Here is a 14,877-nt window from a genome sequence, read left to right as displayed (position 1 = left end):
GGCTTTTTTTCTTTTTGCTTATGTGGTGCTGAGGAATCGAACCCAGGGCCTCATGCATGCAAGGCAAGCGCTCTACCACTGAGCTACCTTCCCAGCCCCCATGGTATTCTTTATGTAATAAAATTGTGCAAAACACAGAAGCTTCTTCTTAAGCCACAATCCCAGCTATTGTCTACAAGCTACTCCTTTGATTTGCAATTCTCTCCTCTAGCCTGGAGCACTAATACATACACCTCTTCGTGATTTCGTAGTAACCTCACTGAAGAGTCAGCTCTTCAGGAGCAGGAATTCCTATTGTTTTATTCACTGTGTGCCCAGTATTGATGGTCATGCCCACCACACAGTGGGTTCTTTGTCAAAATTTTTGAATAATAAATGAAAGTTCAGATGCTCAAATGAAGTCCTATTACATTTTTTACCTGTCATACATTCTCAGAAGGGGGAAGGGCATTGCTATCTATGTCTCATTGAAGCTAGTAATTTGAGTCTCATCTAGTATGTCCCTTTCTACCCCATCTCATATGGCCAATTACATCATTACATCTCCAAGGACAATGATATATGAGTAGCCCTCCAACTGATTTCTTTCACACCATCACTGCCTTTGTTCAAGTCCTTATCCTTCCTTCTTCTGATGTTTTTCAATAACCCCTTAAGTAAATTGCTGATCCTTTCTCACTTCCAAACTTGAATGCTGGTCCAGGGGCTTGAACTCAGAGCCTGGGCACTCTTCCTAGTGGTTTTGCTCAAGACTGGAACTCTGGCATTTGAGCCATAGCTCCATTTCTGTTTTGGGGTATAGTTTATTGGAGATTTAAGTCTCGTGGATTTTACTACCTGGGTTGGTTTCAAACCACAGTCCTCAGGTCTCAGCCTCATGAGTAGCTAGAATTATTGGAGTAACCTAACAGTGTCTGGCCACTCTCAAATTATTTTTTTCTTTTTTTTTTAATTATATGTTTTTGTTGTAAAAATGCTGTACAGAGTGGTTACAGTTACATGAGTAAGGTAATGAGTACATTTCCTATTGAGCATTGTTACCTCCTCCTTTGTTTTTTCCCTACCATCCTTCCCCTCCCACCTCAACTCCTCTCCCCTCCCTAAGTTGTAAAGTTTATTTATTTTTTGGGTCATGGGGTCTGAACTCTGGGCTTGGGGACTGTCCCTCAGCTCTTCAGCTCAAGGCTAGCGCTCTACCACTTGAGCCACAGCACTACTTCTAGCTTTTTTTCTTTTTGCTTATGTGGTGCTGAGGAATCGAACCTGGGCTTCATGCATGCAAGGCAAGCACTTTACCACTGAGCCACCTTCCCAGCCCTCCTCAAATTATTAATCCACTTATTCTTCAGAGTTCTGTGAAAGCTATTTCTAAAATATACATCTGATCAAATTAAGCGGTAGCTTAAAATTCTTCAGTGGAATTTCATGATGGTCACAAAATAGTTCAGATTCCTAACAAGTCTTTCGTTATTCTACAGAAGCTCCTACATGACCTGTCTCATTTTCCACCCTTACAGCTTCATTTTGGTTCCCTTTCCCACCAGGTGACCACTTTGTTCTTCAGCCATGAAGAACAATCTCCCTCTGACCTCAGTATATGGAATCTCCTTGTTTCTTGTGTGATGTGCAGAGCTAACTACAATGCACTAAATCCCTCTAGAGGGGCAGCCAATCAGATCAGGTCAGATGAGGGTAAGGACACCTACATCTGCATTTGCAGAACATGTACATTGTCACATGATATAGGATCATATTTGAAACTCATAGTTGTTCAGGGCATGCCAGGTCCTCAGTTTGATGCCTTGCACTCTAGACCAGGCTTCAAAAGTGGGAGGAGCAAAAGAGGGAGTGACTGAGGTACTACAGGACAGCTGAGTGAACACAGAGCAACCCCTGCTTGTGTGGGGAACTCTGAGCTATGTGTGTATAGTTTCTATGGGATGGGCAGCAGAAGGCTGGGAACAATCCTCCTTCATGAAAAGAATTTTTGGGGATCAGAGGGCTGCTACCTGGCTTGCCTGCTGACCTAGTGTTCTACTTCTGGTTTTAACATACAATAAATTATGTGCATTGCAGCAGCTTTTTTTTTCCTGTGTGTCCCACACCTCACATTTTATGCGGTCTCTACTTCATCAGCAGTAAGTGCCCAAGCTGCTGAGTTCAGCACATCTTATCTTGTTAGCAAGGTTTTCCCTTCAGCGCTGACTCTTTGCAACTCAGTCTCTCTAATGCTGACTGCTAAAATGGCTTGATGTCCAGATGCTCATTCAACATCTGAGTCAGGAGCTCAGAAATCTGTGCTGCACTGTGGAAATACGTTGGCAGATGTGATAATGATGTGCATGTTGCACAGTTATTTGACTATTCTAGAGCCCTCAATAAACACACTTCACATCTATGAAGCTCTTTCCATGGAATTCTTTGAGCAGGTAATTTTCTCAGTTCATTAAGCAGGCTTCATGGATTACCTTACTTCACAAAATCTTTGAGCTACATGCCATGCTTACCTTTGTTTTGCAGGTAAATTATTGAGGAACAGAGAGGCAAAGAAAACTCTTCAGCGTCACCCAGCTGACAAAGGTTGGAGTCAGGATTTTTTAAATGTGTTCCAAATTTTAAGAACCTAATCGGTCATTATCCTATGATTCTCCTTTAAAATGGGCAAGAAAAACACCCTCTCAACAAAAGAATCTCTAACATTTGAGTAGGTAAAAATATGAATTTGAAGCAGGTACCAGTGTCTCACATCTAAAAACCTAGTGACTCAGGAGGCAGATGTCTTAGGATTGTGGCTTAAAGCATACTTGCTCACATACCTGTCATTTTCCTTCCTTTCTTTCTGTGCCAGACCTGTATTTATCATCTTTCAGTTTAAACTGGTACTCTGTAAAACAGAGATGCTAGCAACAAAATCCCTCAGTGATTTGTTCATCAAAAATTTCTTCATTTTTAGGCTGGGAAGGTGGCTCAGTACTTGCCTCGCATGCATGAGGCCCTGGGTTCGATTTCAGCACCACATAAACAGAAACAGCATGAAGTGGGTGCTGTGGCTCAAGGGGTAGAGCACTAGCCTTGAACTGAAGAGCTGAGGGACAGCACCCAGAGCCAGAGTTCAAGCCCTGTGATGGACAAAAAAAATTCTTTATTTTGTCTTATTTTGAATTCTGAATGACAGTTTATGGATGTCTACAATCTACTGTGTGAGAAACAATTATAGCTCAGAGCAGTAGTCTCTAAAGAATTGTAGATAAGGCTTGGTATCCTGGCACAAGCCTGTAATCCCAGCTACTTTGTGGGAGGCAGATAATGGGAAGCAGAGATGGTCAAAAATAGCCTGAGAAAAACCCTGTCTCAAAAAAATCAAGGTAGGCATAGTGGCCTGTGTCTATAATTTCAGGTACCTGGGAAGTAGAGGTAAGATTATAATAGTCCAAGACCTCCTCTAGGCAAACTTAAGGTCTTATCTGAAAAAGACAAAGTAAAACACAAGATCTGGAGGCCAGGGCTCAAGTAGTCGTGTACCTACCTAGCAAGTGCAACACTCCGAGTATTGCAAGAAGAACAGAAGTAAAATCCATGGGAATTAGGTTGCTATATTCAGTCTGTTGTAAGTGAGAAACACTGATTTCTTCACTATAGTAATTCCCAGTTTCCTAAAGTCTACATGTCTTGACTCTTAAAACAAAGTAGAACTTGCAGTTTCTACAATTTTTCTGATTATAATATTTTTTCTATTGAGCATCTGACATGATTGTGGCTCTATCAAAAAAAATGTGAATCAACTATAGACAGGTAGACTGAGAATATGGCCCAAAGGTTAGAACCTAACAGCAGAAGAGATACACAACCCTCCTTTTTATCTCTTGGAGCTCCCTGGCTTGGCTCATGGCATTGTAGAAAAAAATAACTGATTGTTTATTGAGCGTTGTGACATCACTATGCTGTAACTTACTATTAGCCATTTTGTTGTTACTGTTGACTCCTGCTCTACTTTTAACTCCACAGCTTGATCAATGATCAAGTTGTCAGTGATCACCTATAGGTTTATTATAGTTCACAATTCTTTGTTGCTTTGTATGTCCCTCCCCCATGGTATAACCCCTGTTTTCACTGTATTTGATGTTGGTGTAGTTTGGGGATGGAAAGGGAAAAAACAAATTGTTTAAATAGGGTTACAGGTGAACCCATTGCAACAATGAGATGTACAAGATGTTATGTTCGAAAAATGAACTTTACAACTTTGGTGGTGGAGGGGAGGGATGGGAGGGCAGGAATGGTAAGGGGAAACAAAGGAGGAGGTTACAATGCTTGATAAGAAATGTACTCATTACCTTGCTCATGTAATTGTAACCCTTCTGGATGGTATTTTCACGATAAAAACTTATTAATAATAATAATTTAAAAAAATTATCAAAAAAAAGAAAACATACATTCTTCAATTCAAGTATCCCTATTTTATAACCACATTTGATTACGGGGAATTCCTCAAGGCTTAGTTAATGCAAAACTAATTGTCCTTTAATACAACCCCAGAAGGAATTGAACTTCAAAATAGTATGATTTATTGAGTTTGTAGACTACTTTTCTTTCTTTTTTTTTTTTTTGGTCGATTGTGGTGCTTGAACTCTGGGCCTGGGCGCTGTCCCTCAGCTCATCAGCTCAAGGCAAGCACTCTACTGCTTGAGCGACAGCGCCACTTATGGTTTTCTAGTGGTTTATTGGAGATAAGAGTCTCATGGACTTTCCTGCACGGCTGGCTTTGAACAATGATCCTCAGATCTCAGCCTCCTGAGTAGCTAGGATTACAGGCGTGAGCCACAGGTGCTCGGCTTGTAGACTATTTTAAATAGTCAGTTTCTAGACTTTCTACACTGTGGTCAAGGGAGAAAACAGAGAATAAGAAAGTTCCTGTGCCCAGGAAGTGGGGCAGGGAAAGGTGCAGAGGGCAAGAGCAGCTCCACGATCTTGAAGGTGATTGCAGAGATTTCTAGGAAGCAGAACAACAGATGTCCTTAAAACAAAGCACAATACCCCTCTCATAAATGAGCATTGCCTTTTGTCTCTTACAGGATTGTAATATCCTTCAACTGAGCTCTTCATATAATAACATTTCATTCACATACTAATCTTTTAAATTTTTAATTTTTTATTTATTGTGAAAATACCATATAGAGGGGTTACAATTACATGAGCCACATAATTTCTTATCAAGCATTGTTGCCTCCTCCTTTGTTTTCCCTTTCCATCCCTTCCCAGACCCCTCCCCCCTGCCCTCCCCCTCAAGTTGTAAAGTTCATTTTTCAACGTCATGACTTGTACATCTCATTGTTGCAATGGGTCCACCTGTATCCTTAGTTAAACAATTTGTTTTTTCCCTTCCCCTCCACAAATTATACCGACATCAAATACAGTGAAAGCAAGGGTTATACTGTGGGGGAGGGACATACAAAGCAACAAAGAAATCATCTTATAAATGTGTTAGAAACAATAGCAAGAAAGAAAAAAAAAACATTTGAATACTTACCTTGGGGTTCATTTCCCTAACATCACCTTATCTGACATTTTCTGCTTGTCTCAGACATATACTAGTTCTTGCAAATAAGGGAAACCATGAGACCTATGTTTCTTTGGGCCTGGCTTACTTGACTTAATATAATTTTTTCCAAGTCTTTCCATTTCCTAACAAATGGGGCAATGTCATTCTTTCTAATGGAGGCATAGAATTCCATCCAAAAATTCATATGGTACTGAACTATTTTGTACAAGCCACTTAAGGGCTTTTGAACCCCAAGATAAGTACTCAAATGTTATTTTTTTCTTTCATGCAATTGTTTCTAACACATTTAAAAGATGATTTCTTTGTTGCTTTGTATGTCCCGCCCCCACAGTATAACCCCTGCTTTCACTGTATTTGATGTTGGTGTAATTTGTGGAGGGGAAGGGAAAAAACAAACCGTTTAAATAGGGTCACATACTAATCTTATACGGGAGATGATATTAACTAACAATATTATAAATATCAGGAAACTAAGCAAGATTAAATTACAAATTTAAGATTGTTTTCAAGTCTTGTCTGATTTTCCATCTAATCTTTTACCCAACCACTGTCCTGTGTTCCACTTTGGAATAACCATTGACAGAGATCCATTTTGCTTGATCAAAGACAGGCTCCCATGGATGCTATCCCTAGGGAGGCTTCCTGGGAACCCAGTTTGGACAAAACTCCTGCTAAGTCAGTTCAGCAGGGATTCCTTACTAACCTGATACCTGATCCTAGCATCGGTTTAACCAGGATCCTTACTTGTTTGATGTTTGCTCTGCTTTTAGCTACACTCTTGCTCCTTGGTTATAAATCCCTATTGATTTTGGACTATATTTGGAATGGAGCCCAGTTCTACACTGAAGCCTATCTGCTCTTATTGCAAAATAAATAAATAAGCAAACAAACAAATAAAATCTATCGCTACTGTTTTAACTTGTTTAGCTCTGGTTTTCTTCAACATCATTAAGAAGTAGTTCTCAAAGCAGTTTCCAGGTACCAGCATCATCCACAAGGTACAGGAACTTGATAGAAATGTCAATACTTAAGCCTTGACTGTGATTTACCTTTATTTCTGTTTCTACCACTTATTTTTTAATTAATTTACTTTATTGTTATTATAGAGATGATATACAGAGGGGTTATATTTACATATGTTAGGTAATACGTACATTTCCTTTTATACAGTGCCATCTGTTCCCTCATTCTCTCCCATTCCCTCCTTCCCATCTCCACCCACAAGTTGTACAGTTCACTTTTATCAATGTCCAATGCACTCCGTTGCTGTACTTTTTTAGCCTTTTTCCTCAGATTCTGTGCCCTCTCCCCACCCTCCTACATATACGCATGTGAATAACTGTATATAAGGTAAAGAATACAGAATCCTCAGCAAAAGAAAAAAACAAATTAAGAAAAGAGCCTAGTATATGTCTGATACAAGCAAAAAAGGTCAGATAAGTTGATGTTAGGGGAAATGAACCCCAAGATAAGTATTCAAATGTTTTTTTTTCTTTCTTGCGATTGTTTCTAACATATTTATAAGATGATTTCTTTGTTGCTTTGTATGTCCCTCCCCCACGGTATAACCCCTGCTTTCACTGTATTTGATGTCGGTATAATTTGTGGAGGGGAAGGGAAAAAACGAACTGTTTAACTAGGGATACAGGTGGACCCATTGCAACAATGAGATGTACAAGTCGTTATGTTGAAAAACAAACTTCACAACTTTGGCCAGGAAAAGGGGGAAGGGGGAGGAGGGAGCTGGGAAGGGTTGGGAAAGGGAAACAAAGGAGGAGGCAACAATGCTTGATAAGAAATGTACTCATCACCTTGTCCTTGTAATTGTAACCACTCTGTGCGGTATTTTCTCAATAAAAAAAATGTAAAAGAAAAAAAAAAAGGAAAGAGCCCTTTTTTCCCATTTATTTGGAGTCCCTTCTTTTAATGAGCCTTCTAGTTGATTCTTGTTTTTTTAATGCCTAACAAATTTATCAAATTTCCATCATCTAACTATAAAGCACGTTGATAGCAGATGCCATGTCTTATTCATTAAAATGCAATGAAAATTTTTCATCTGTTTACTTTTGTTTTGTTTCCTATTTCAGTAAATGCTCCCGGTAACACCACACTACATGGGCGCCTGACTCTGCTGGCCTTGGAGAAGCCAGTTAGAAGAGTTCTGAGTGTCAAAGAAGTGTCTTCTGGAGTGTATACCTGTTCAGCTAGTCTATGATAATCTTTCCAGTCTCCAATACAGTGTCTGACACATAACAGGTAATTAATATTGATTAATTACATAATTTGGTACACTACTAGGCAAACAATTTTTGCAGAGTTTAAATTGTTATGGAAAGTATTCTTTGAAAAATCAATGCTTGTTCTTGTTGGCTATCTAGTTGGTGTGAATCTAATGAGAATCTACCAAACCACATATGGCTATTTTCCATTAAGCTGTATGTGACACAAATCATCATTAATTTACAAGGATGGACCCCCCCAAGCCAGGTACCAGTGGCTCATTTCAGAATCCTGCCTTCTCAGTCAGCTGAGATCTGAGGATTGAGGTTTAAAGTCAGCTCAGTCAGGAAATTCCATAAGATTCTTATCTTCAGTTAACCTCAAAAATGTTGGAGGTGTAGCTGTGACTCAAGTTGTAGAGTGCCATCCTCGTGCAAAAAAGCTAAAGAACAGCATCCTAGCTGTTCTGAGTTCAAGTCCCAGTATTAGCACACATAAATACCCATGAAAGATTGGCACTCCAATGAAGTAAGCTGCACAATAATCATGCTAGTCTTACATTAATTGGAAGATTTGATCCTCAAATGCCATGCAGTTTCTGTATTGGCATCTTGGAATATGTATTCAGAGGAGAACCAGAGGCCACATAAGTAGTCTATCTTAATCTTCCATGCTACAAGGTAGCCCCCAATTAGGTGCCAGAGAGAAATGCACGGCCAACCCCAGCCACTCCAAGCATCCCTGTGAGGGTCTACATGAGAATTAGGAAACATCATGGATTTCCATCTTTGCTGAGTTTTCAGATAAGCTAGCTCCATTTGCCAACATCATCCTGAAGAGTACATATAATTAACTGGACTTAAATGAGCAAGGTAAGCTCTCCTTGTCATTTATATCATTTGGCTAGCTTTTGTAGCACATTAGAATTACCTAATTGTGGACTGTGAGTGCACTAAATAAAAGAACTAAATTTACAGGGCAGCTAGTGTTGCATAAAGCATACTTCAGTTAAGTTAGAAATTTCACTAACAGAATAGAGATTTTTTATGGGCATCTGTGAAAGAAAAAGGAAAATAAAATTTGTGTCCTGTTTAAAACATTATATCTGGAGTTATAGTGTATTATATTAACTAAACCCATTCCTAACAGAGCCCAAGTAAGTGGCAACATGTGGCCCTAAACCAATTACATAAAACAGTGAAGACTTGAATCATGTGATGTAGCACATAGTTCTCATTGTGCCAACTTGCTCAGAGCACTATGTAGATATGTGCTATACTATCCATTCAGAGAGTTCCTTGTACTACCTGGTAAACCCACGTAGATCACACAGTACAGCTTAAAATTTGCTGGACACAGTGGCTCATACTTGTAATCTTAGTTACTCAGGAGGCTGAGATCTGAGGATCAAGGTTCAAAGCCAACCCTGGCAGGAAAGTCAGTGAGACTTTTTATCTCCAATTAACAATCAATTAAGCCAGATATGGAGCTGTGACTCAAGTGATGGAATGCTACCTTTGGAAAAAAAATGCCCTGGGACAGTGCCTAGGGCCTGAGTTCAAGCCCCAAGACTAACAAGCACATAAAAATATGATCAAATTTATTGTTTTATCAAATTACCTTTTGTGCTAAAATTATCTTTGATTGACACTTCCCTTCCTTATTATTTTGGTCCAATTTTACTTCTACATAACTGGCCATACTTAAACGTAAGTATGTAGCTTATCTTGGGTCTTTAAATCTACATTTCTGAAGGTTCCAAGGTAACATAAAACTTAAGTTAAATTTTTTTATACTTTTTTGTTAATCTGTCTTTTGTTGCAGGGATTTCAGTTACAAATCTTGCCATTGTTTTGTGAACTAGAATGCACACCTTTATGTGTGACTTACCATTTATCACATCATAGGCATTGGCTTCATCCAGTACAACCAATCATAATCTATTTACATGAAAATGTCATTCCTTGGGACAGGGCTATAGCTCAGAGAAAGAATGCTTGTCTAACATGACAGGCTTGAGTCTGAGCTTTAGCACTGTAAAAAGTTCCATTCCTTACTTCCCTTCTATAGTCCTGTAGTGCCTAGACTCAGATATCAACATTTTTCAATAAATATTTATTAAGGAAAGAAATGGACAATGTATTCTATACTTGAATAATATGTGTTTGTGTGTTTTATATTCACTTATAGAACTTAAGATTGCTGATAAACTGTAATTGTAATTTTATTTATTTATTTTTTGCCTGAGCTGGGGCTTGAACTCTGGGCCTGTAGGCTGTCCTTGAGCATCTTTATATTCAAGCATAGCACTTTACCACTTCTGCCCACTACACACACACCCTTTTGAGAAGTTTGATGGAGATAAGAGTGTCTCATGGACATTTCTTTCCTGGGCTGGCTTTGAACCGTGATCCTCAGATTTCAGCCTCCTGAGTAGTTAGTTATAGGCATGAGCCACTGGTGCCCTGTTTAATTGTCACATTTTTAATCTCTTATTTATGCATTTAGCTCTATGCATTGTTCTCAAAACTCCACTCAGTTCCTGCAATATGCAAGATGCTTTGGGGATGTAAAGTAGGAAAAGAAAGCTATTATTATTTTTATATTTTTATTGTGAGGATCATGGTAGCCAATATTCCTATAATAAAATTCTGATTAACAAAAGAAAAGCATAACAAATTTATTTAGCCCATGGTTTATACAACATGGAGCTTTAAAAAATAAAGACTCAGGAGAAAGTGTAAGTTTTGGCTTATGTGGATTTAAGTGTGAACAGTTATGAGGGAAGAGGTGACATGGTTCAAAAAGAAATGTACTCGTGTAACTGAAACCCTTCTGCACATCACCTGAACAATAAAAATAAATGAAATGAAAAAAGAATCCTGACATAAGACAGGAATATTAAGGTTAAAAATAGAAGAGTGAACAGTTATGCAAAAGAATGATTGAACAACCATTCTTAGCCCACAATCTAGTGGAAATAAGCAAGATAAAAGTTAGGAAAACCCATTTGTTCATATTCTTTGCATTTCTGTGTCTTTAGCCCTTCTTCTGGTTCAAGGCAGGGTACTGTCACATGAAAGTCTTATGATCTGCTTTCTGGTAAGATAGGTCTGAGAATTCATTTATGATCATAGAAATGTGGAATGATCTCTAAGATGCCATATTGTGAGGAATTGTATGTTTCCCATTGTCAGGGACAAGCACTGGTTTATATTCAACAACAGGACCATAGTCTTTTCCAGATCTACTACTTTCAGTAGTAGTAGACTACAGATTTTAAATACCAAATGCTCCAACACACCTGTGGTAATTCATCTTTTTAGCGAAAACACTGGAGTAAACATTAACAAAGTCACATGCAAGAATTCATATCTTTATAAAATATTAAATTAGCATAAGATATCAGCAATTGCATCCCAAATGGGTATTTCTTTGTTTTCTATGTGCTTCAAAAGCACCTTGGTAAACTATATAATTTTGAGTTAATGAAGAAGGGTTTTTCTTTCAATATTTTCTAAATTATTCTCAGAACTTTGTCTCTTACTTTACAGCACAAGGATGTTTATCTGTCCTTGAGTTGGAGAGTGGTACTGACAAGCCCACCTATGAAGAATAAATTCAATATAGAGATACGCCCATAATACCTAAAGCATTAGAAATCTACATTTGGACACTAAAGGTCTTAGCACTTAAAAGTCTAGGAAAAGGCAACATTCAAGGATCTTCAATTACTTAACCAAGTCCTACTAAGTTTTTTTTATTGTCAATACACATACATATTCACATATACATACTACTTTTGCAATGTATTGGAGAATACAGATGCTTCTTGGTTTATGAATGGATTATATCCCAATGAAACTATGGGAAACTGAAAATACCATAGTCTAAAATCTAACTTACAGAATACCATAGGTTAGTAGCATAGTGCACTGTACATAACAGTTTCTTTCACAATCTTATGGCTGATTATAAGGTACAACAATTCATGGCCAGTGGCCATCATCATGAAAGAACATATGCCTCATGCCTCTAGATTGGGAAAAGATCAAATCTCCAAAGCATTGTTTTCTACTGAGTTCATATTACCTTTGCAACATTGATAAAGTCAAACTATCTAAGTGAGCCACCTGTTAGGGCCCATGTCCACTTTCCTGGGAGAACCCAGCTAGGCAACCATCATTTTCCTTGTTTTGGCAACACACTCTAAGGTCTGTTCATCCACCCCGCCATTGCTAAACACTCTCTCTCTTCTTCCCTAGCCTTATTCTCATTTCCAGATAATCCAGAAAGCTAACATATAAATGGAATTCTTGAAATACTTTTTCGTGTTTTCCAAACAAGGAGGCTTTCCTTCCCAGTAGAGCTGGAACACCTTTGGGAGATGTATGCTGGTAGTAGCAGTTACTTCTACTTTGTTAAAGGGTATGTTTTCTCAGATTCCATAGGTGCTTAGTTCCAGTGATAACCAGGCTGTTGATGCAGAAAATGCACTCTCCACTATTCAATCCCTTCTTTTGGTCCATCCCAGAAATCCTCAAAGGCTCTCCCTCAGACACCACTGATTCATGAGTGTCCTTCTCTCTCCTTAAATCTTCCACCATTCCTCCAGTACTTCCATTTCTTGTGCCATTCACTGGATCCTGCCTTAGGTTCTATGTACCTATCTGTATCTCCACTCTCTTTGGCTTCCAAGGGCAGAGGCACAGCTTGCTAATATTGTGTCATCTTTAGATATTATTAAACAGTGGACATTGGGCCGGTTGTCACATGGACTTCTAGTAGAGTATGAGGATCTTTAAGAAACCACAGTCAGGGTGGTGGTTGTCCCTTGTATATGTTAATGGGTTTGGCCATTGTAAACTCACTAGGCCTTCAGTTGTCAATTTCTATGTATCTTTGCCCAGGGCTGACTCTGCAATCTGCTCATTTCTAGGGCACCCCTGGATAAAGTGCTGGATCATTAATATTTACTTCAAATCCTTTCCTGCAACAGCCCTTAATAATCACTGATGGAAATTAGTGTGTGAATTTCTCAGCTACCTTCTCCCCCTAGAGGGATAACTCTGAGTCAGATGGTCTACAGCCATCCCAAGGTTGCCAAGCTCATTAGTTCTCAAGCTTAAGAACACACAACAAGGGCTTGTTAGAGCAGAGGGCCAGGCCCCAATGCAGGGTGTCTGATTCAGTCTGGAGCTGGACTTGAGAGTCTACATATTTAACAAGCACCCCAGTTGATACTGGTCAACCGTGCATCACATTCAAATTTACCTTTGCTTCTGGTATCATTACAACCCTGACAGGCATCTTAGTCTGTCTTTCATTGTGCCTTCCTTCACTTCCCAAAGTTTCCTGGAATCAACTCACAATTCCTGCACTCAATCATTGTTTTGAAGCTTGCTTTTAGGGAAAGATAACATAAGACAACTATTATCTACATCTTTAGTTTTGTTATGACAGAGGTAAAAGCTCCCTTGCCTAGAGAAATCAGTCTTGTTGCACCAGATTGCGTAGCTCAAAACATCTAGTTATTCTTTACCACATAATATACTTTGATACTTGCCTGACCTGATACTACTCTTCCAATGTCAGTAGAATTCAATGCAATGATTTTGGTCAACAATTTCACAAGAGTTAGACTAGGAACCTGCTTCCTTTGTTTGGGGGCCTCAGAGGTATTAAGACAGGTACCTTGTATTTTAGAAAAGGACCTGGAATCTGAAAATATTCAGATTGGTTGAGACAAGTCTCCCAGCACTGAAGAGTAGACTTGGCTAAGCTCTGCATTGACACTTTAGACTTCTGGTTTTCACTAACTCATATGATTACTCAAAGAAGCTTACAGCTGCCTGACAGCTGGAATCCGAACCTCCTAATGCTCCCCTCTGGAGGTAATTAGACCCATTGACTGCTGTCCTACCCGAGTTTGTTTCATCATTTTATATCAGCTGAGAGCCCAGATCAACCTCTCTTCCCTCCAGTATGTATTATCTTTGCCTTAGCTCATAACTCTTAAATAATTTTTGTGTCTCTACTTTTTTTCTCCCTTTTTTTGTGGATGACAGGACTTTTTTCCCCCTCACACAGAACAAAACATATGCTATAGTTCTTTGGATGGTTTTATGATTCAATCACTCTACTATTTCTAACAGCCTTGTCAAAAATTTAGAGATGGTTGAATACTCAAAGCTCAAACTCAGACAGGATTCTGGCTCTCACAGATCAGTCAGTCACTGAACACTGGGTACCCAAAGAGAATTGAACATAACAGGAAAATAATATGTAATTGCGTGAACAATTCACTTTATTAGTTTCCTTGGGATTAAGCCTGTACCATCTATACTAGCTTTGACAGCAAAGAAAAAATGAGGAAACTATGTGCAATTTTCATAACTTATTCTGTAATAAAATTGAATTTGAATTGAATTGTGTTGGAACCTAAAAAAATAAAGTGAATGTAAGTTCAAGTTGATTTATTTTTAATTAATTTCAAAGATGGGGAAATGAGCCAATTTCCAGCTTGGGAGTTAGAACAATACTCAGAACAACAACAAAAAAAAAACCTTTAAAAATATAGTAGAGTTATATCATGTAAAATGTCAATATTACCTCCATGGCAAGAAGAAATACTTTCAAGTCAATGGCTTGCAGCTTTTATACATAGCCCTTCCGATCAATCTCATTGAATGTAAGTAACATCTGTGTAATGCGTGATTTTTAGGTCATTATTTAGGAGCTAAAAATACAATGGGCAGCTAAGCATCTTACCTACTAAGTGCCTGATGTCAATAAAACATTACTAATACTAAACATATAACAGCAAACCTGTACTGAATGCTTCTTTTAGGTTTCATGGATATTAGATCAGTGAGTCCTGTAGGACCCCCACATTGCCAAGGGACCTCCTGCTAGGGCTCAATATTCTGCAAGTGAAAAAGCATTCTGCAATTGCCATCTTTAAATTCTTCACAGTTACATTGTATTTTAAACAAAGTTCAATAGGAACAAACACATTTGTTCTCTACTCCTGACCTTTTTGTACCCTCATGGCCTCATAACCCACTTTTGTTCCTGCGAAACGGCTACTCTACTCTCTG

The sequence above is a fragment of the Dipodomys ordii genome, unplaced genomic scaffold (assembly GCF_000151885.1).
Source record: "Dipodomys ordii isolate 6190 unplaced genomic scaffold, Dord_2.0 Scaffold4, whole genome shotgun sequence".
NCBI lineage: Eukaryota > Metazoa > Chordata > Mammalia > Rodentia > Heteromyidae > Dipodomys > Dipodomys ordii.
The sequence above is the reverse complement of the archived record's forward strand: the minus strand, read 5'-3'. Positions refer to the sequence as shown.